Here is a 23,449-nt window from a genome sequence, read left to right as displayed (position 1 = left end):
TTCGAATACGAAGGAACTGACTGTAGGGGATACTTTCTTTCTGGCACAGTGGATGAAAGCTGGTGTATTGAAGAAGGGTATTGCGAGCGGTGGGTTTGGTATAGAGTGATACTTTTATGGTGTTATTGTGATGTTCTACCCATATCCAAAAATTCAATTTTGTGCTGGTTGGAATGGCAAGTAAACTGTAAGTTGGGATCGGCAGCATTCAGCCACAGAATGAATTCATCCAGTGTGGTTTGGTCCCCCTTCCATATAAATAAGATATCATCAATGAATCGTTTCCAATCCTTGACGTTTTCATGGAAGGGGGCCATCTCATTGAAAATGTTTATTTGCTCGAATTGCCCCATGTAAAGGCAGGCAATACTGGGTGCACAACTTGCCCCAATGCTGACTCCAGTAGTTTGTCTGTACATGGTAGGGCCGAATTCAAAGTAGTTCTCAAAAAGTACCACTTCAAGGCACTGAAGGATGAACTCAGAATTGGTGATCTCGGGTCTCATGGATAAGATGTTTTCAATGGTGTTGTAGGCTCCTTGTTGAGGTATATTAGAATACAACGATTCGACATCTAGAGTGACCATGAGTTTGCGGTTTTCAGGGCACCATCAGTGTCAGATCCAAGATCTATTCTGAGATGAAGAACAGCTACACAATCCAGATCACAGGATACTGGTGGAAGACAATGATGTAGCATAGATACCAGCCACCAAGAATTACTTTGCAGTTGGGGGAGGGTCCTCTTGTTTAGAGGCTTGGAACATGACAACTACAGGCATATGGGTCTTCTGACTAGTTAAGAAAGGTCATTCTCTGGAATTTACCAAAAGACCTCCAAATACACCACTAATCAGAATTTAGCATGTCCATGAGAAAAAGCTGCAGGTGAAATTATCCATGATAAAAAAAGGGGCAATTGAAAGAGATCCCAAATCCCAGCAAATGTCAGGGTTCTATTCTATTATTTTTAATCAGGAAAAATATAGGAGAATGGAGACCAATACTAGATCTGTGGCAGCTCATTATTTTCCTCAAGAAATAAAAATTCAAGATGGTATTCCTGCAGAAAATCCTTCACCTGTTAACAGGATCCGAATTTATGATTTCCTTGCACTGACCAGATGCCTATTTGCACATTTCAATTTGCCCCAGCCAATCTCAGTTCAAGGTACTACCTTTTGGGATGAACTCGGCACCAAGGATATTTATGAAATGCATGTCACCAGTTGCAGTATACTTAAGGTAACAAGGCAAAAAGTGTTTCCATAGTTGGATGATTGACTGATGGAAGACCCATCCTTCAATCTGTTTAAAAAGTCAACACAAGCATGTCTGAACTCATTCCACAGCTTGTGAAGGATTCAACATAGGAAAGTCTTCAGTAAAACCATATGCCAGAATTCATTTTCTGAGAAAATATTTGAATATAAGAAAAGGAGATGTATTCCCCTCAGAGGAACGGTTTATATAATTGCAAGACCTAGTGACCTAAATACATTCCAAAAACCAGATTACAGTACAAAATGTCAAATGTCTTTTAGGCTTGATCTCATCCTGTATTCCATTGATGCAATTATGTAGCTTGCACATGAGGATTGATGTAATTACAAAAATAAAAGACAGATTGTTGTGGTGGATGGAAAAGTTCAATATATTGAATTGTCTCAGTTTCCTGATAAGTGTCGGAAAAATTGATTGTGACAACTGAGGCATCCTGAGACCGATGGGAGCTCAACTCTTGGAATTGGATATCAGAGGAATATATTCTGAGTAAGGAAATTGCCTCCATATAAATCTGCTGGAGCTTCAAGCAGTGCAATTAGGGCCTCAGTCCATGATACTCAAACTGAAAGCATCTTCGGTTTTGATACACACCAACAATACCACTATCATGTTTTATATAATGAAACAAGGAGGAACCAGATCAAAAGAGTTATCGAAGGAAGCATATATCCTGTGGAACTGGACAGTTCGACACATCAGCAGTGTACCTACAGGGGAAGAACAACAAATGTGCAGATGTCCTCAGTCACAGTATGCCCGAATGTCATGAATGGGATACAAATCCAGGACAGATCAAAGTTACAGAATGTGCAGACCAAAGATCAGTCTTTTTGCAATAGATATATATAACAAATGCCACTTCTGCGCAAGCAGGCAGAGGTTATCAGGGTCGTGGGGAATGCTATGTCAATTGCAAGGTTAGGGACCTATGCGTATGCATTTCTTACTCTTCCCCTGATTCTACAGGTTGTAGTGAGAATGCAAATGGAACCCTGTTGGTTAATACTATTCACACTAACATGGCCAACATGGTTTTGATTTGCAGAACTTATTCTACTCTCGCAAATTCCACTGACGCTGCGGCAAAACCTCCTCACCAGAGCCAATGCAAGATCCAAAATCTAGACCCACCATCACTGCAGCATCACACGGTGACTGAACACTTGGCCCGATTCACAAACTGCATTTTGTAGTTTGTAAGTAGTACTACACTAGTACTACTCACTTACTACAAAATGCAGTTCACAAACCCATGAGTATAAATCCCTACCTCTACCTCTTCTACCTTTTCTATGTGGAGATCCTCACATATATATTACTGTGTAGTAGCGAATGTTTATGGTAAAAGCTGCTGCTACTAAATTTGAGGAATTTAGGGAGGTCTAGGGAGGGGTTTTGGAGGGACATTCATACATCCACAAATGATTACGCCCATTGCTATTCACAAACTGCACTTCCAAAGTCACAGCCAAATAGAACCCCAAAACACTAGTAACTATACTGCATCTCAGAGCTAGTACCATACATGACCACCCACTGATAACGCAAAACCCTGCCAAAGGAAATAATGGAGGGAAGGGCTTAAAACATAAGCCAATAGGAAATTGTTTTAAATTAAATTAATTTATTTTGTCTTTCTTTCTAAATATGTATCAACTTAACATAATGTTAAAAAATGTAAATAGAATTTAAAAATAAATATTATTTTATGATAAAATACTAAACACATTCCTAATTAAAAATACATATAACTTACATTTCTCAAAGTATTTAAATTAATTTACATTATCTCTATATGAAACATTTTGTTAATTTAATGAATTAATAAAACATCTTACTATACGTGCAATTTCTTTTAAATACAGTATTACTTTTTACATTTTTCCTACACTTATCCTATGAAGATCTCCAACATGGTGGTGGTGGAAATCTCCCAATGGTAAAATATAATGAAAAGGAAAAACATGTATTCAACTTTAAAAACAAGTTAGTAAAAAATGTTTCAGTAGTTTTGATGTAAGTTATGTCATATATTTTTTTTAAATGTAAAACAAAATAAAAAAGTTACAGCACTATTAACTTAATTTTAATTTTAATATTTTTACTATATTAAATTAAATTTAAATGTATTTTTCTGAAGTTCAAATTAACAAAAAAACCCATCTCAAGTAAGCAAAATATTGTTAATATGTTTTAGTAATTATTAAAAGTGATATATAAAATTAATTTAGCATAATGTAATTGATTTAATGAAGTTGTTACATTAATTTTGAAATTAAAAAAGGTTATTAAAATATTAAAAACAAAATAATATATTTGATTTTTTTTCTAGCATTGATTTAAATGTATTTTTAAAAAGTTTAAATAATTTTATTCTAGTTTATTTTAACATTATTTCGTGTGGGGATTCATTTTAAGTCCCTGTCTCCATTATTTTCTGTGGGAGGATGTTGTACCATTGGTTGACCATGTGTGGTGCTGGACTTACTACTGCTCCTTTTTGGCAGTAGTAACATTCATACATTTGCCTCCACCCCTGTTTTGAAGGGTAAGTCTACACTTTTAAATACCTCTACAATTGTGAATGGTGAATAGCCAAAAGAATTTCTATACCAAGAAAGAAGACTTATTGTGCTAAAGGGGCAAGGTTTTGTAACTGCAGGGAACACCAAAAGTTACATCCAATGTCTGCAATGCCTCATGAAATACTTTCTTATCTTTTAATTCTCTCTCTATCAGGATTAAAGTCCATTTGCTTACAATCTCCTGTTTCAAAAGAGAACTTGACATGCCTTTCTTTTGCAGAAACAGGATTATAAAAGGCTTTTCCCCTTGGTAAGAAACCCGCCAGTGGTTTGGTAACTTAGGGGTCCATTGGGATGTCAGGTGGTGGCACCACCACAGTGTCTGCGGGGCGGAAAAACAGCTTTTTCCAGCCGTGAGCTGCGGAAGTCACGTCCGCCATATTACGATAGGTTAACACAGGTCATTTCCCGTCCGCCGCGGAGCGCCGGGCACCGTCAACAAAGTGCGCCGGCACCGCGGCGGTGACAGCCAATCCAGACATACCGCCGTGTGGAATGACGTCCGCCCCGCTCCACATATTAGGATGGCCAAAACAAGTCGACGCACCGCAGCGGAGACCCTGCCTAGCCTGAGCTGGTGGAAACTGGACAGCGGAGCGTGACAGACGATACCCGGACCTGAACGCCATGAACGCCATGAACCCAGCCCACCATATGCATCCGGTGATGTTCCTCCTCCGCCCCCACTACCGCCAGATGGGCCGCCGCGGACGCCGCCGCAGGTAAGCAACTACATGACCATACAAACACAACACACAGGCATGCTCAGGGTCCAAGCACCACACAGACACCCTGCCGGGGGTCACAACATATCCACAAGGACACACACACATCACCCACCTGACAACATGGCACCCCTCATCTTCCGCACACAAATCCTCCGTCGACCAGCAGCAACATCCCGTTCCCGGTCACGTCACCGCCGCGTTCCACACATGCGCAATATGCAGAAGACAGGGCCACTCCAAGGCATGGGCAGGGCTCAAACACAACAGGAATACAACACCCCAAATCACACTGCAACACACCCCACCAAGTCACAGGCCAGGTGCACATCCTGTGCACTCCCATGCACACCAACAAGCACTGTAACAACAAGCACAATACACACTCACTGCACCACACAACACACAACCAGGTAGACAGACACTGCAGCAGTGGCTGACAAGGATCAAAAATCATCAGTGCTACACACACAGAAGGCATACAATCCTAGCGAGCACATACACACACACACAAACACACACCCTGAGTGGAGCCACAAACACAACACACACACAGGGTTGCCACCAAAAATGCATGCACAACAACAACACACAAACACCACTGGAACACCTACTGAACTCCAACACAAACATACATACCCTGTCAGCCGAACTGGGGAAAGGCAAAGGGAACCCTCACAGAACATGAGCACAGAACATGAGCATTCAGGGACAAAGCACACACCAAAACACATATCACACAACCCACACTGCCATATCAAAGCAAACACAGAGGCACACTAAACACCAATCAACAAACACCACATGACAACAGGGAATGCACATCAGGCAATGGCAGTGCCACATACATACAGCACTGCATGCAGAACAAGCAGTGTGGGTATAACAAGCACAAAAGCTGCACACAGACATGAATAACAGAACCACATCACACACCCCATAAACATGCACAGCACAAATACCACAGGTACAATAGCCATCACAGATTACACCATCATCAGGTACAGTATGGACAGAAGACCCTGTCACCCCTGTGTAAAAATAGGAGGCCTGCTAAGAGCTTGGCAATGTTGAAGTGAGACATAGACCATGGTGCACAGCCAATCAAATGCCAACACCAAAAGTACTTAATTCTGCAATGACACCGACAAAACACACACCAGGAGTAACTGTATATATTCACATATTGCTAAGATGTAGCTGTACAACAATAGTAGTCAACAGCAAGGCACATACTGATGACCAAAAGCAAGATACTATGCACAGTTCAAATACAAACAGGGAGGCCACTGTCCATTACACAGGTGAGACAGCAAGTACATGAGAGGCTGCACAGGGGAGAGTACAGCACAGCAGACCAACAGGGCCAGTGTCCATGGCAGGCGAGATAGCAAGTACATGAGAGGCTGCACAGGGGAGAGTACAGCACAGCAGACCAACAGGCCCAGTGTCCATGGCAGGTGAGACAGCAAGTACATGAGAGGCTGCACAGGGGAGAGTACAGCACAGCAGACCAACAGGCCCAGTGTCCATGGCAGGTGAGACAGCAAGTACATGTGAGGCTGCACAGGGGAGAGTACAGCACAGCAGACCAACAGGGCCAGAGTCAATGGCAGGGGAGAGTACAGCACAGCAGACCAACAGGCCCAGTGTCCATGGCAGGGGAGACAGCAAGTACATGAGAGGCTGTACAGGGGAGAGTACAGCACAGCAGACCAACAGGGCCAGAGTCCATGGCAGGTGAGACAGCAAGTACATGAGAGGCTGCACAGGGGAGAGTACAGCACACAGCAGACCAACAGGGCCAGAGTCCATGGCAGGTGAGACAGCAAGTACATGAGAGGCTGCACAGGGGAGAGTACAGCACAGCAGACCAACAGGGCCAGTGTCCATGGCAGGCGAGATAGCAAGTACATGAGAGGCTGCACAGGGGAGAGTACAGCACAGCAGACCAACAGGCCCAGTGTCCATGGCAGGTGAGACAGCAAGTACATGAGAGGCTGCACAGGGGAGAGTACAGCACAGAATGGCTTCCCTGTCTTGGGGTTGATGGGAAGTGGTGGTGACACAACAGGCACACACACCAACTGTCCCACACCAGGGGCAGACACTGGCACTCCCTCTGGTGATGTGCTTGATTCTGCTGAACGCTTGGGCTAGCTACCCCTCTGGACCACCTTACCCTCTCTGGAAGGTGTACCCCCTACAGTGCCCACCTTCCCACTTCCCCCAGGGGTGGTGTCTACAGTGCCCTCCTGTCCCTTCTTGCCAGGGCTGGTCACAACACTGCCCTCCTTTCCCTGAATCACTGGCCTGGACACAACACTGCCCCCCTTTGCCTTAATCACTGGGCTGGTCACAACACTGCCCTCCTTTTCCTGAATCACTGGCCTGGACACAACAGTGCCCTCCTTTGCTTTAATCACTGGGCTGGGCACAACAATGCCCTCCTTTTCCTGAATCACTGGCCTGGACACAACAGTGCCCTCCTTTGCCTTAATCCCCGGGCTGGTCACAACACTGCCCTCCTTTTCCTGAATCACTGGCCTGGACACAACAGGGCTCTCCTCTGCCTCAATGACTGGGCTGGTCACAACAGGGCTCTCCTCCACCTGCCTCGATGTACTTTGTTTTGGGGTTGATGTGGTGGGTGGTTGTGTCCCTGTGCTCTCCCCAAGTGTACCCATGACATGCTACACATCCTCTGTGGGCATAGGAGAGTCAATTTCTGGTGATGCCTCTGCAGCATGTGAGCCTGATGTCTGCCACAATGATCTTCTGGCCTTGCTCTTCTGTGACTTTCCCTTGTCTGTGCATATTGGGGGGGCCCTGCTCTTCTTTGGGGATGGAGTCTGTGGACGGGATTGTTTGGTTTGGTGCCTGCTAACATGGATGCATCCCCGCTGGCATCAGATGAAGTGGTACTCTGTGTCTCAGCCACGGATTCCTCCTGCATACTCCTGTCACCCTCAGATGCGCTGGTGTGCTCAGTGTCACTTGGCTCAGTCTCACTTGGCCCCGCTGCCGCTGTCGTGCTGGTCTCGCCACCACTTGTTTCTGGATCATGTTCCGCCATGGTGTCTTGCGATTCTGCATTAGTGAGAGAAACAGGGTTGTGTAAGTGTCATCATCTGGTCACACGATTTCAGATCAATGCAGCACAGTAGAGGCCTAGAGCTACATGGTAACCACTACACCCTGCAATCACTGTGTAGCTACACACTATATAGACCACAACAGTGCCTGTCATGCAGACAAACTGCCAGGAGTGAGGCATGTCGGAGCCACACAGCACTACACCCTGCCCGTGGATGGAGTGCCCACACCCCACATTGACCTGCCCCATGGACATGATGTGGCCACAACACTCATCACCACTGACAGCCCTACAGGGAACCAGAGGGGACCACACACACCTGTTTTGACTACACATGCCACAATGCCAACTAGGCCATAGCAAGCACCATGCGCCAATCAGGGTTCACATTGTCGTCGGATGTGTGGGCCTCAATCATCATGGTGCATGCAAAGTAGACAGACATGGTGTCACACTCATTAAGTGGACACTGCAGTTCACCACAATATGGACTCCCCACACCATCCCAATGAAGAGTGACCATGTGGCCACAATAAATCTGTCAAGGATTGAGAACTGCAGGCAGGAGCAGCACAGTAAGGCCATGGTGGCCCAATGCCTCATACAGGCACACATCACAGTCGCCACTCACATCACATATCCCAGCATGGCAACACACGCACATCACATGTGTCACCGCTGCCACAGGCCCTGTACACATGCATCCACTCCCAAACAAACTCTCCCTCTCCAGATACTCACCATCTCTGTCTTGCTGCTGATGCCCCTTCAGACGTGCATCCAGGTCTCGATTGGTCACTGCCAGTATGCGTCCCATCAGCGGAGTCATGGTGCGCCGTGCCAAACGTCCTGTGCGTGGTCCCATCCCCAAGGTAATCTCTGCCACTTGCTTAGCCAGCCGGCTGATGTCGTTCCACCTATTGTGACAGTGTCTGTGTTTGATACCCCCAGGGCTCGCACCTTTGCTGCTATGGCCCTCCACACGGCCTTACGTTGGTGTACCTTGAGCTGCAGGTATGAGAGTAATGTCAGATGTCAGCATCTATCAGTACAGCAGCCAGACACTGACTCAGGACTCACAGTAACCTCCCTCCAGAACTGGGGGTAACCTCACAAGGGCACTCTGCATGGCATAAACATTAGTGAATGCATGCACACATTGTGGTTCCTAGTCTCCATGATATTCACACAAATGCATGCTGCCTCAACACAAATGCATCGACAGCAGTGTGTAAGTCAGAGATTGTACAGGGCATTGATGGGGCATATCTACTATTCAGTGTGAAGCAACTGTAGCAGGTAAGTAGGTTGATGTTCAACGTTTGGCTGTGCAGCCACTGAACCTACTCTGTGGGTCACACTGACTCTGACTACAGGGGCACCCTGAAATGTCCTCACAAACATTCACTGTCCTGGCATCTAAATGGCTAACAACCGTTGGGTCTGTATGCCTGGCAATGTAACACACCCCACTCACACATAGGAGTACAGGCCTAGGAAAGAGTCACATTGCAACACACACACTCCCTCCACCTGGAGACAGCTTGTCTGTCAGTGTTTGTCATCACCCCACATCCCCAGGCAAATACTGCAGCATCACGACCTGCACGTCTGACACCACCCTGCCCTACAGCTCCCTTCATGGTGACTTACCACAACATTGGGACCACCAAACAGCCGTGGGTACTGTGCCAGCACCTCTTCCACAAGGACATCCAGCTCCTCACTCGTGAATGGACTGGCACGGATCTTATCTGTCCTTGACATCCCTGTGGATATGGCAGACCTGTGGTGGAAGTGAGAAGTGAGGCAGCAGGCTCTTGAGGTAGCAGCAGGAGAGGGTCCCAAGCAGTAGGCTCTTGAGGCAGCAGCAGGAGATGGTCCCAGGCAGCAGGCTCTTGAGGCATCAGCAGGAGATGGTCCCAGGCAGCAGGCTCTTGAGGGAGCAGCAGGAGATGGTCCCAGGCAGCGGGCTCTTGAAGCAGCAGCAGGAGATGGTCCCAGGCAGCAGGCTCTTGAGGCAGTGGAAATGTGAGGCTCACTCCCACAGATTTATAGCCCCCTGGGGTTGTTTGGAAGCTTAAAAGCTGCTACAATTGGTTGTCCGGGTCTGCCTTATTCAAATGCATCCAATGACCGCCTCAGCGGTAGCGGAGCACACCTTCCGCGATGTTCAAATCTGCATCATGCCACCACACTCATCGCTGCCATTGGCTGAATGCAATGCCCCATGGCGGTGATGCACCGCCGGGGCCATGCGGTATGTACCGCGACTCATGCGGCGGAGCATACCCACCACCATATACACATGTCCATATGCCAATGGCTACCTAGGCTGGGTAGATGGTGGTGCTGGGGTCACACCGCCGGGGCCAGGCGGTAGGTACCGCGACTCATGCGGCGGAGCATACCCACCGCCATATACACATGTCCATATGCCAATGGCTACCTAGGCTGGGTATATGGTGGTGCTGGGGTCACACCACCGGGGCCAGGCGGTAGGTACCGCGACCCATGCGGCGGAGCATACCCACCGCCATATACACATGTCCATTTGCCAATGGCTACCTAGGCTGGGTAGATGGTGGTGCTGGGGTCACACCGCCGGGGCCAGGCGGTAGGTACCGCGATTTCCGTTACTTAAAATTGCTCTGTCCGTCGTGGACACTGTATCAGTACCCAGCAGCAACATGGTGCAGGGCACAGCCTTGTACACACAATGCCCTTCTTCCATGTCAATCCCACACTTTGGTATGTGGTCCCTGCCATGTTATTTGTGCATTTGTTGATTGATGATGCCTGACACTCTCGAGATGGTAACAATGATGTACATGTGATCAATGTGATGTGTGTCATTGCTGACCTTGACAAGGCTTGTGTCACTGTATGGTATGGTCCCAGACTGGTGCCTTCACATCAGCTCGTGCACACAACAGACATTTTTCATGCTGCTGTGATGTATGTGTGGACTGATGTATGCAGGCTTCACATAATGCATAGAGCTGTGACAGGCACAGCAGATGGACATGGAAAAGTCATGTTTCTGCAAACACATTTGCGTATGTACCACCAACTAGCGGGCACATATGACATGTGTTGTTCTGCTTGTGTGCATTCACATTGACCAATGTGTCGGGGGCACTTGGGTATGGTTAGTGGAGATGTGTGCCCACTGTGTGTATCATGAGGACACACATGTAAGCTGATGTGCAATACAGCTCTCAGGCAGTGTTCGTTTTAACATTACATAGTTGTTGCCATGTTCTGTGGACATCTCATGATGGTTGACCCTGACTTTTACTATGTCATCTCGCAACTAGGAGAAGGCCAAATCTCCTACGTCACCTGACAGTGCTGGAGGACATGGAGAATGTTGCAATCATTCGGAAATTCCGCCTGGATAGACCAACACTGAAAGTCCTGTGTGATCTTCTGGAGCCCCACCTGCAGCCTCGACGTCACTATCCAACTGCTTTCACACCCACATACATGGTGATGGCAGCCCTTCACTTTTTCGCAACTGGTTCCTTCCAGGAGACCGTGGCTAGCGCTAGAGGGATGTCGCAGCCCATGTTCAGCCAGGTGCTGAGGGACGTCCTTGCAGCCATGATGATCTATAGGAATCGCTACATCCATTTTCCGACGGGAGCAGAATTGGCCAGTGTGAAGGGTGTTTTCTATCCCCTTGGGCACATCCCACATGTTGTAGGTACCATCGATTGCACGTATGTAGGTCTGGTGGCTCCACAGGCAACAGAGCACATATATAGGAACAGAAAACATTTCCATTCAATCAATGTTCAGGTGGTGTGCCTTGCGGACATGACTATTTCACATGTGTGTGCAAAATTTCCAGGCTCTGCACATGACTAGTACGTCATGAGGAATAGCATTGTGTCCCGACTGATGGAAAATCTGCATCCTGAGTGTGCTTGGATTGTGGGTGAGTATGCCTACAGATTTGCGTGCTGTGTGTTACCTGATGCACTCTGGCCGTGCAACATTGCAATGTGTGTTTGTCATTCACAGGTGACTCTGCATATCCCAGTAGGCCATGGCTGTTGAGTCCACTGAGGAATCCACAGAGCCCAGCTGACAACCGCTATAATGAGGCCCATGGCAGGACCCGACGTGTGATTGAGCGGACTTTTGTTATGTTATGTTATGTTATATATGGGTCTTGTATAGCGCAACGGCTACTCCAAAGGAGTGTCCCGGCGCTTTTATGCTTTTGGTCTGCTGAAGTCAAGATTCCGCTGCCTTGACAGGACAGGAGGTGCACTGTCATACTCGCCTGGGAAGGTGTGCAAGATCGTTGTGGCATGCTGTATGCTGCACAACCTGGCCATCCACAAGGGGATCCTGGACGATGATGAGGAACCAAGACCTGCACCTGCTGTAGGACCTGCGTCCAGTGATGAGGACAGTGGAGAGGATGAAGGAGTAGACCTGCGGCAGCAGCTCATTGAACGCTACTTCACTTGAAGGTGGGTGATGAGGTACAACGTGTAAATTGTCTGGTGTGGTTGCTGTTGTTGTGAAGGGCTATGCGCGGATGTAACAGACAGGCACACGTTCAGTCACCTGTGTGTGGTTAAAGTGACATTGACGTTCCATGTGTGAACGTATGCAGGACCCTATTTGTTCACACCTGCAGCCCATTGTCTTGTATGCCTGTAGTGTCTTGTGTATGTTTTGTGTAGTGTTCTGCCTGTGATGTCACAATGTGACCCGTGACTGTTGTTCTGTTGTGTCTCCCTAGGTGCTACAGACGAATCCTGCACTACATACTGTACATCATTTGGACACATCATGGACATTGTCAACATTATAAATATTGCACTAAAAACGATACAGCACATAAACTGGTGCATCAGGTATTTTATTTTGACAGTGTACATGTGATTTGTGGGTGAATATTTACATGACAGTGGGGAATGAGCAGTGATTTGACAGTCCTGTTCAATGAGATGCAAGAGTAGAGTCCAGATGGATGTGGTGTCCCAGTCCAACAGACAGGTGCCATTGCCAAGGAAATGTGGGTAAAGACAGTCCAAACAGTCAATGCAGTAGGGAAGAGGGTTGTCATCACGGCTGGCTCCGTGACTGGCGTGTGACAGGTGCTTTGCCTCCGGAGACTCCCAGGCTCTTCTTTGGACGCCCCCTAGATCTTTTTGGCGGTGGGGGTCCTGCTGAATGGCCAGTGGCCTGAGGGGACTCGTCCCTCTCTGTTGGCGCAGGGGAGGATGGTGCACTGTCATCCTGCGGCACAACAGGAGGGGACGTAGGTGGTGGTTGGGACACAGGCCTGTCCCTCTGCAACGCCACTTGCTGGCCCATGAGGTCCACCATCTGTCCAAGGCGGTTGTCCATGGACCTCATCAGCAGGATGAGCTCCCTTAATAGTTCATCCGACCGGCCCCTTTTTTTCCCTGGACCTCTTGGTATGCCTCCACTACTCTGGTGAAGTGGTCCAGGGATGGTGTCCACTCCTCCCGAGGTATGGTGGTGACCCTGGCCCTCCCACCTGCTCTTCTGCCACGGACCTCGTGCCTCGCCACTGTGGGTCCATGCACTCTCTCCCTGCCCTCCACAGTTGTTGCTGTGGGCTGGTCATCCCCTGGGACAGGGCGGGTGCTGCAGGTGTTACTGGTTGTACTAGTGGTAGTGGCAGTGGCGGTGGTGACGGTGGTGGCTATGGTGGAGGCAGAGGCCGTGACAGCAGGTGTCTGCTGCGCTGTTGTTGCAGCAGACGTGGTGGTGGTGGTGAGGTTGGGGGCCTGGGACCTCTGGGTCTGTGGCACACCAGATGGGCCGGGCTGGAGCGCATCTGAGAGTCCATGTGCCACAGGTGGAGACTGGCTCTGCTGGTCGTTGGTGTGGTCCTCAGCAGTGAGTTCTTCATCACCTGTGGAGTAGATGGGGAATGGTCAGTGTTGGGCACTGTGCAAGTATTGTCTCAGCTGCGTGTAATCAACTGTCTGTACACTACACAAATATGAAGTCAGCAGTAGTACAATTCATGCCAACACTGTTTGTAATTTCATAGTGCAGAGGAACATCATTTACTCATACATGTTGGATGTCAATGCATTGCATGCAATTGTTGCTGCGTTTCAGGTTGCAGGTCTCCCACACACACATCAGGAAGAGTTAAGATAGCTACCTACCTGTTAGGTGAGGGTGAACAGTGCAATGGCTGCCACATGCTCCTGGGTGGGGGAGGCCTCCATGCTGCTGGGCTGTGGGGAAGGGGGCATGCTGGGAGTAGTGAAACAGGCATCCCACCCACACACACTCCTCTATTACAGGATGGCTACCTACCTGTTAGGTGAGGGGGAACAGTGCAATGGCTGCCGCATGCTCCTGGGTGGAGGAGGCCTCCATGCTGCTGGGCTGTGGGGCAGGGGGCATGCTGGGAATAGTGAAACAGGCACCCACCCACACACAGGACTCCATTACAAGATGGCTACCTACCTGTTAGGTGAGGGGGAACATTGCAATGGCTGCCACATGCTACTGGCTGGGGGAGGCCTCCATGCTGCTGGGCTGTGGGGCAGGGGGTATGCTGGGAGTAGAGAAACAGGCATCCTACCCACACACACTCCTCCATTACAGGATGTCTACCTACCTGTTAGGTGAGGGGGGACATTGCAATGACTGCCACATGCTCCTGGGTGGGGGAGGCCTCCATGCTGCTGGGCTGTGGGTCAGGGGCATGCTGGGAGTAGTGAAACAGGCATCTCACCCGCACACACTCCTCCATTACAGGATGGCTACCTACCTGTTAGGTGAGGGGGAACATTGCAATGGTTGCCACATGCTCCTGGGTGGGGGAGGCCTCTATGCTGCTGGGCCTTGGGGCAGGGGGCATGCTGGGAGTAGTGAAACAGGCATCCCACCCACACACACTCCTCCATTACAGGATGGCTACCTACCTGTTAGGTGAGGGGGAACATTGCAATGGCTGCCACATGCTCCTGGGTGGGGGAGGCCTCCATGCTGTTGGGCTGTGGGGCAGGGGGCATGCTGAGAGTAGTGAAACAGGTATCCCACCCATACACACTCCTCCATTACAGGATGGCTACCTACCTGTTAGGTGAGGGGGAACATTGCAATGGTTGCCACATGCTCCTGGCTGGGGGAGGCCTCCATGCTGCTGGGCTGTGGGGCAGGTGGCATTCTGGGAGTAGTGAAACAGGCATCCCACCCCCATACAAGTATCCATTGCAAGATGGCTGCCTACCTGTTGGGTAAGGGTGGACAGTGTGGTGGGGTTTGGGTTGTGCAAGGGAGTAATTCTCAGTGTGTTGTTTGGCATTTGTTTATACTTACCAGCCTCTGCTCCCCCGGCTACTCCTGTGAGACTCTCAGGAAGCATTATGGCAAGCACCTTCTCCTCCCATGGTGTGAATGTTTTCGGTGGGACGGGAGGGCCACTGCCAGTCACGTTCGCCAGCGTCCAGTTCTTACTCCTCCTCTCCTTGACAACCCTCTTGAGATCATGCCACCGCTTCATGATCTCCTTCCTGGATCTTGGGGTGGTCCCTACTGCATTCACCCTTTGGACTATCCTTTCCCACATTTGGTTCCTTCTGGCTAATGGTGTCTGTTGGACCAGGCTACCAAACAGTTGTGGCTCTACTCTCACTATCTCATTGACCATGACTGTCAACTCACTCTGAGTGAATTTGGGCATTTTAGGTGAGGTCATGGTGTGTTGTGGTTGGAGTGTTTGTGGGTGCTGGTGGGTGGGTGGTGGGTGTGATGTTGGTGTGTGAGGTCTGAGGTGTGCTGGGGGATTGTTGGTGCTGGTGTGATGGTGGTGGTGATGGTGGTGGTGTTTGTGTATGTGTGCTGTGCTCTTTAGCCTCTCCTGTGAGATGTGGTGTATGGCCTTCTCTTCTGGAGAATTGCAAAGGATTGTGGTCAGTGAAGCTGGTGGTTTTGTACTCTGCTGTGTGGGTGTGGCAAGTGGTATTTGGATGTCAGGTGTGTTGTGGGAGTTGCCCTGTCCTTGTATATGTTTCTTAGCAATGTTTATTGCTATTTGTATTTCTTTCAGGGGGGGGGGCATAGCTACATTGATTTTTTAAATGTTTGTCATCACTGCGGTGTTTTGGAATCCTCCGCCATTTTTTTCATGTTCATTCCGCTGCGGTGGCCATGCTGCAGCTCTTCCGCTATCTCTCCCATTCACTCCTGTGAGCGACCGCGGCGGTCGGAAACAGCAGTTCCGACCGCGGGACACTCGGGGATATCCTAATTTCCCGTGCGGTGTCTCCGCTTTACCTGTGGACGGTTTTGTCTTTTCCGCTGCTTTTCCGGCCGCCGCGGTCAGAGTTTTGGCATCACCGCACCCGTCAGGCGGTTTTATTTCAACTGCTACCGCCGCGGTCGGTCTTTAGCGGCGGTTGATCCTAATTTGACCGCCGGTTTATCCGCGGTCCTGGCGGGCGGTTGTTTTCCGCCTCCATGGCGGTCGGGGTGATTTTCCGCCCGCTATCCTAATGTGCCCCTTAGTATGGTCCTCTCACAGCTTATGCAAGCACCTTTTATCCAAAAATCATAACACAGGAATAAAGTTTCTCTCATGTACGTTAGCCCTACTCTTTGTAGTAATGTCAGCTTGTAGAGTCAGTAAGATAATAGCCTTCACAGTGAAAGAGCTATTTCTCAAGTATCATACTGATAGAGTAATTTTGAAAAATAACTCAAATCCCAATCCAATTTTGAAAAATGGTTTACATTTTATTAAATAAAATAACACCAAAATAACAAAAATCCAATACCTAAAACTTGAGATATGATTTTTTTTAAGTTTAAATTCCAAATAGCACCAAAAAAGCACAAAGCCCCAACCACGGTTATCTGGTCATGCAAGACCGGGTCAAAGTCAACAGTTACGCTGATTTAGAAACTTTTATGAAGAAAAAGTTGTTCACGGTAAGTTGTCAGTGGGGCAAGCCACAAGCTAGATCCAAAGCAGGGCTCAACAACGGTGAGCTGCAGAAGAGCAAGTTCCTGGTGTAGTTGTCGATGAAGGCAGGAAAGCTCTGAGTGGACGAAGTCTGAAGTCTGTGCCAAGGAAGGTCTTGACGTCGATTAGAAGCGGTTTAGCTTCGGCCCCGATGAAACACTTTACATTTGGCCTTAGAAACTTTTCTGGATGGCAGATCGTCTTCAGCAGGACAAACCAGCAAGCTGGGGCCAACCGGCGATTTGACGTCAACAGCTGTGGCTTTGACAGTGATGCAAGTCTCTGTTTGTCCCCTCGGCAGAAAGTTGGCCACATGTTTCCAAGCCCCAATCTTGCAGTTTGGAGACGAGAGGAGTACACTCTAACACCAGCCAAGGACCAAGTACCTGGGGCACCAGTGGGAGATTAGGAATCACTCCAACAGGCACCAGCAGCAGGGTCCAGGACAGGTTTAGTTGGTACTTGTCAGCTGGGTAGTTGCAGGGAAAGGGCCTCTGAAAGCTTTTTGTGTCCATGTAGCTCACACAAAGGTTAGCCATATGACTTTTGTAGTCACTTCTGGGATTCTGGGATTAATGTGGGCAGGTCCAGGTTTTCGTTAGGTTCATCAGACTGCAGGGCAGTCCTTCTGATTCTTCACAGGTCCAGGACTGTTCTGAGGAGAGGTCTGTGGGATTCAGTGTTATGCCCAGTGCCACCATGTGTGTGGAGAACAAACCTGTGGCCACCCTTTAAACTAGTTGTGCTCAGTTCCTCTACTTCTACTAGGTTTGGTGCCATCCTGACTAGAGAGACAAACGGGGGGGGCAGGCCCAGGTATGAGCTTAATCGGCCAGTGACAGGGTAGGCATTCTTTGAAGCTCAGGAAGGTGCTAGGCACAACTGTCCAAGTCATCCTGACAAGAGAGGAGTCCCTCTCCCAAGTTTCAGGGCCCTTTGTTCACCATCTGGGAGCACTACACATCTCACCGTAGCAGAGACATCAAGGGCCAGGTGACAGTTGGACACTGGCAGGAGAGCCTTTTGGTTTTAGGCCAGAAAATGACAACTTCATAAAAGTGTAATTTCCAAAATAGCAATCTAAAATCCCACTTGACCATTCAGTTGGATTTTAAATTGCTATTAAAATTAGTTCTTGAGCCATTTTGTATAGCCTTCTAGCTACTTCCAAACTGAAACTAACACTTATTGAATGTAATAGTGTAAACCAGTATTTACCTAAGGGTAGGCCAGCCGTACCACAGTTAAAAACGATAGTGGCGATTTTTCACTGCCAGAACATATAAAACATTGAATATACATGTCCTACTTTTTAAATACCATGCACCCTGCTCCAGGGTATATAGGGCCTACCTTAAGGGTGACTTACAAGTACTAAAAAGCAAGGTTTATGTATGACAAAAGGTATATTTCGCAAGGTCATAATGGCAGCCTAAAGCTGCAAATTCAGGCTGCAGTGATGGGCATGCAGACATGCTTTAAAGGGCTACAGTAGGGGGTGACACAATGAATGTTGCAGCACACTGGTACCATTTAATTTACAGACCCTGGGTAAATGTAGTACCATATACAAGGTATTTAGCAGTATATTAGAGGTGCCAGTCAGGTGCATACCAATTTTATCATGTTTAAAGAGCAGAGCAAAGCACTTTATCACTGGTTAACACAGTTTATGTTTACCATCCAACGCAAGTAGGGTTAGATTAAAAGGCAAAAAATCCCAGGTGACCCTGCAAGGAAGGGCACATTTCCAATACTTGCATTCTCTCTATATAGGAAGATGTCTCAAATTCTATCTGGACAGAGCAAAGAGATTTAGGAAGTCAGATCAGATTTTGGCCACCTTTGGAAACCCATGTTAAGCGGGAAGCCATTTCCAAGCAGGGTTCAGCCAAATGGGTTACAGCTGCAATTATATTTTGCCTTATAAAAGTAGGTAACCCATTACACAGCAAACTCACAGCTCATTCGCCTAGAAATGTATCTACTTCGATGACGCTGTTTTCTGGAATATTATGGACATATATATGCAGAGAAGCAACATGGAAGAATGCATACACGTTTTCGAGACTTCACTGTTTGAGACAGTACAAAAAGATGCAGCAGAGGGCCAGACAGTGTTACGTCTTCGAGAAGGTGAGCCACTTCAAGATTGTTCCCTCCATTGGCTATGTTCTGTTATTATGTACTACTTGTTATTCTGGTGGAAGCATGTGAGTCAATGAAAGATCCAGTATTGGAGAAGAGAGTTACTTACCGGTAACGGTGGTTCTCCATTATTAGCATCTTTCTTGGATTCACATTTGATTCACTGTTCTTGCTACCAAAGGCTCATCTGCATTCATTATTGCTTCACACAAGTGCTTTGCAAAATCTGGAGGATGGTGGTCTTTCAGGGTGTGGTCTTCAGGTTGTCACTGATAGGTTGATGTTTGTTTAATTTTAAATGATGTGACTAAGGGGTCCATTTGGATGGCGTGCGTAAGCTATCCCCAGCCCGGCGGGGGCGATCCGCCCTCCATCCACGCCTGAATGACCCACCGCCATATTAAAAGACCATCTGCCGCTTTTCCGTCTGTCGGCGAGTCGACCGGGCAGAAAAGGGGATTGATATGGTGGCGGTGTCTGCAAGACACCGCCATCCGTATTAACAAGGCCCCTTTAAGCCGACACGGCAGATGACCTTATCTGCCGTCCGAGCACGGCGCGGTGATCCGCCACACTCGGAGGCTGACACTCACGCCGTGCCCCGCACTTTCTTTATCCCATCCACACGTCCTCTCCTCCTCCTCCCTGATGCAACTTTGGACCAGAGGCCTTTTACTGTAGGCCTCTTTTCACCGAGGACGGCGCTGTGACCCTCCACATACCGGTAGCGGACACCCACATCGCGCCCGCCCTTTTTTAATGTTATTTTATTCCATGCGTCGCTTTCACCATAGGCTTTTTTCACACCACTCGCCGCCCATTCTACTCACTCTGGCATGGCGTTGTGACACACTGCATGACAGAGGCTGACACCCACGCCGTGCACAGACCTTTGATTTTCATCCATCGGTCCTTTTCACCATGGGCCTTCTCACAATACTCCACAGCCCATTCTTACTACGCCACAGGCAAGCTCCCTCCCTTGATTTTAATCACACTGCCGTCTGTGCACCACCACGACACAGGGTCTCCCGATGCGCAGATGCCCCTTGTGCTTTGTAGCTTCATGCCCTGGATACTTAACAGGACTCTCCCTATATCACCACCAATGCCAGGACCCCCGCCCGGGCCACGCATTAGTTTTCCTGCCCGCACCGCCACCTTCACATCCCGCCTGGCCAGACAGTGCTTATGCTCATTTGCATCCTTGTTTCTGACAGATACGGCGCACAGCGGCCCTTACCAAGGAGGCCAGTGCAGCCCGGACTACCAACCCCACACATCCGTTTCCTTACCAGGGAACCTGGACCTATAGTACGTACGTGTACTTGCATGCCAATATATGCACTTGTTAAGACTCAGTCTCCATTTATATTTAGCCACAGTGGGTGGTCCTACTCTGTCTCCAACATAGGGCTAAATATGTCAGGTCACTGGTATTCCTACTGTATCATACTCCAATGCAAAGTGTACATATAGTAGGTTTTAATTTGTCAATTATCAGGGCATCATGCCAACAACTAGGGGGGGCCTGGTAACATCATGTAGTTTGGGATTTTGCACCATTATGCCTTCATTGGGCCATTGACTAACAAAACCACAGGGACCCCATCAAGCACAATCTCTTTACTTTGGACATCGGTCCTCCTCTAGTAAACTGTTTTTTTAATGATTTTTTTTTTCTTGAATGTATTCTTTGATTGTTCATCCTTGATTATTGGGATGCATGAAATGTTATTACAATGGTTGATATGTGGCGTACCATGGTGCACATTGTTTGTTTGGTGGCCTATATAAGCTTCGGATGTTTTTCTTTTTTTGTGAAATACTTATGCATCATAATGCATTCACATTACACTTTTTACTACTATCCCTGTACCTTTCAGTCCCCCCTCTCTCTTTCGCAGACACCCGTTCCATGGGTCGCAGTTATCCACACCTCGCCCTCCTTCCAATCCCCCCCTTCCACACTACCACTCAATTTCATACTCACAGCTGTGTCACCACAATCTTGTTCTATACACCTGTATATGCTTATTGGTGCACATTCTTATGTGTTTTTGTTACAACTTGCAGCCCTGAAGAAGTTTATTCCCATGAACGAAACATTTTGGCTGGCAATTTTTGTAAATAAAGGATTATTCACGACTTTAACATCACAAGGCTCATTGATTACTTGAATACTACTGGTCTCAATACAGAGTGGTGCACCGCTCCAATTTGACTTCTTTATTTTTTTGCACAGCTGTTGGCACTCAACAACGGCGAGTGCTGGAGTAGTCTTGTGCACACTCAAATCAGATTGACTGTTTGCTAAACTTAACAAGGGAACACCACAGGATAGTGCGGTCACTGTGTCCGCCGTTGTTTGGAACTATAACCTATATCCATATTAACATGCCGGCGGAGAGCAGCCTTTCCATGGGCATGCGGTTTTTGCTGTTGGGGGCCCGTAGCGGGCCCCCACGGTGTTGGGGGTAGGGGTGCACATGGAGGGTACCTAAGGTACCTCCCTGCATTGGCATGGAAAAGGTCACCTTGTGCCTGCCAATGCACAACGTGCATTCCCAGCATTGTGGTCGGTGGTGCTGTGAGAACCACCCGCCACAATGCTGGGAATGGGGGATGCCACAGCCATGGTGGGGGTGGCATCCTCATTGCAGGTGCTGGACCGCCGTACCCGTGGCGGACGGTCCCGCATACCGTTACGGTGGCGGCCGGACCCCATAGCTACTAAAGCGCCATTGTTTTTAGCCTTCCAGCTTTGTTTAACACACAACTGCTATTACAATGGGACTCCCAGCTTGTAGATGAGGATTATTCAAACATGTGAATCTAGGAAGAATACCAATGCTAGAGAACCACCATTATAGTTTGACATTTTTCTAACTGCTCTTCTCTTGCCTCAGTGTGAATGAATATGTGTTGGGCTCTGGTCTTTGAAATCATTGTGCTGGCAGTGAGGACACTCATCTAGGCCTTTACCCATCACACACACTATTTCCCCTTACCAAGGAGTAAAGACTGTCCATGGCCGCAGCTGATTCAAAACTAACAAAAAACGAATGTTAACCATTTGTCTCAAGAGTAAGGGAACATCGTTGTATTCACAAACACACACACTATCTCTCTCTCACACTCTTTCACCTTCTCTAGTTCTTTCTCTGCAGTAACACCCCCATCAATTGTAGCCTCAAGGTTTGCACTGCCAGCTCGTGGCTCTTTATTCCACTAGCGCCAACTGCTTAATTGTGTCGTGCAAAACATGCATGCGACTCTACAAAATATGCTATTTATCAGCCAAAGTAATTACGTTCAGACACATGCCGGTGTTTCACCATCCTGAGGACTGTTTTGTGCCAGCAGTCACTAAGACGCACAGTATATTATCCTGGTCATTGTACTTATTCATATAGTCAGCTTGCCTGCAAAGCATGTTGCATTCTGACATGAGGCTGTTTTTCAAACAGTGATATAGCAAACTAATCCTAATTTGTTGAGGTCTGACTCTTAAGTTAAGATGCATGCTGTAACTGAAGTTTAACCCCTTCGATGCGGATGACAAAGCCAGCTCGTCATTGGCGTTACCTGCGCTCCGCGGATGACGAGCTGGCTTTGTCACAAACCGCGCATTTTTGAAATTCCAGCGCACAGCGGGAAAACGCGGTAGCGCGGAAGCGGTTAAATACTTTCTCTGACTTATACCAGACAATGTAAGACTATTATAACTTTGTTTCTCCTATAGATTTTGCGGACAGGGTACTCGGACAATCGTGATGGAGTAGCCTCTCCACCAAGGTCTCTGTCCACCTGCCCTATTTAGAGTCAGGTGGACTGTCAGTTTTCTGTTGGTGGAACCCCAATTAGCTCCATTGATGGAAAGATTAATATGATGGCCTCTTGGAGTGCTGTGGCTGTCAGAGTGAAGTCCTCCCCCCCAAATTAGGGTGGATGGACTGATATCCTTTTTTGGTCCGTCACTGCCAAGTAAAACGTGGGGGTGATAAACAGAGAAATTAAAATACAGACCCTCACACCCAGGGAAAAAATTAGTGGGCGTGGGGTCATTAGATATTTACTGTTCAAAAACTCCCACTTTGTAAGTTAGTTTTGGGAAAACAAAAAGATTAGTGGGTGGCTGTCAAAACCGATGGCAGCAATCCACCAAACGTTTGGTACCTTCAGGTGAACCTCTGTGATGATGGTTCCTTTGAAAGTACAGAGATCACTGCTGGACTGATGGTTGTTGGACTTGGCCTTGTTGGCTAAAGTTCGCCTAAACTTTTTGCTTTTCCCCTAGATGGTTTTACTGACAGAGAGCTGCGAAGTTAGATGCTGTAGGTACTTGCAACTGCTAATCAGTGTGCAAGTAAAGATGTTCCTTGTATAAAGTGTAGAGTTGGTTTGGTTGTCTCTGATTGGTATGTTTGCCGTACTAGCAAGATCCTTAAGTGATGTGCACTGTGTGTGCCCGAGCTAGTACTAAGGAAATGCGCAGAGAGGGAACACAGGTCTTCAGCGTAGGGCCTGCGCGCATTATGCTAAATTAGCATATTGTCCTGACAAGTGCTACCACTTGTTAGGCTTTACTTTCCCTTTTGCATACACAGTGGGGCACCCCTGTAGG

At 48.0% G+C, this 23,449-nt stretch overlaps 1 protein-coding gene across 1 annotated transcript in view; it reads left to right on the top strand.

Moving 5' to 3' along the window:
* The window catches only part of IQCM (IQ motif containing M), a 1,609,700-nt gene that overhangs the window by 49,486 nt on the left and 1,536,765 nt on the right, over positions 1 to 23,449 (top strand). The window lies entirely within an intron of this gene.

This window comes from Lissotriton helveticus, chromosome 2_1 (assembly GCF_964261635.1).
Source record: "Lissotriton helveticus chromosome 2_1, aLisHel1.1, whole genome shotgun sequence".
NCBI classification, from domain to species: Eukaryota; Metazoa; Chordata; class Amphibia; order Caudata; family Salamandridae; genus Lissotriton; species Lissotriton helveticus.
The sequence above is the reverse complement of the archived record's forward strand: the minus strand, read 5'-3'. Positions and strand labels throughout refer to the sequence as shown.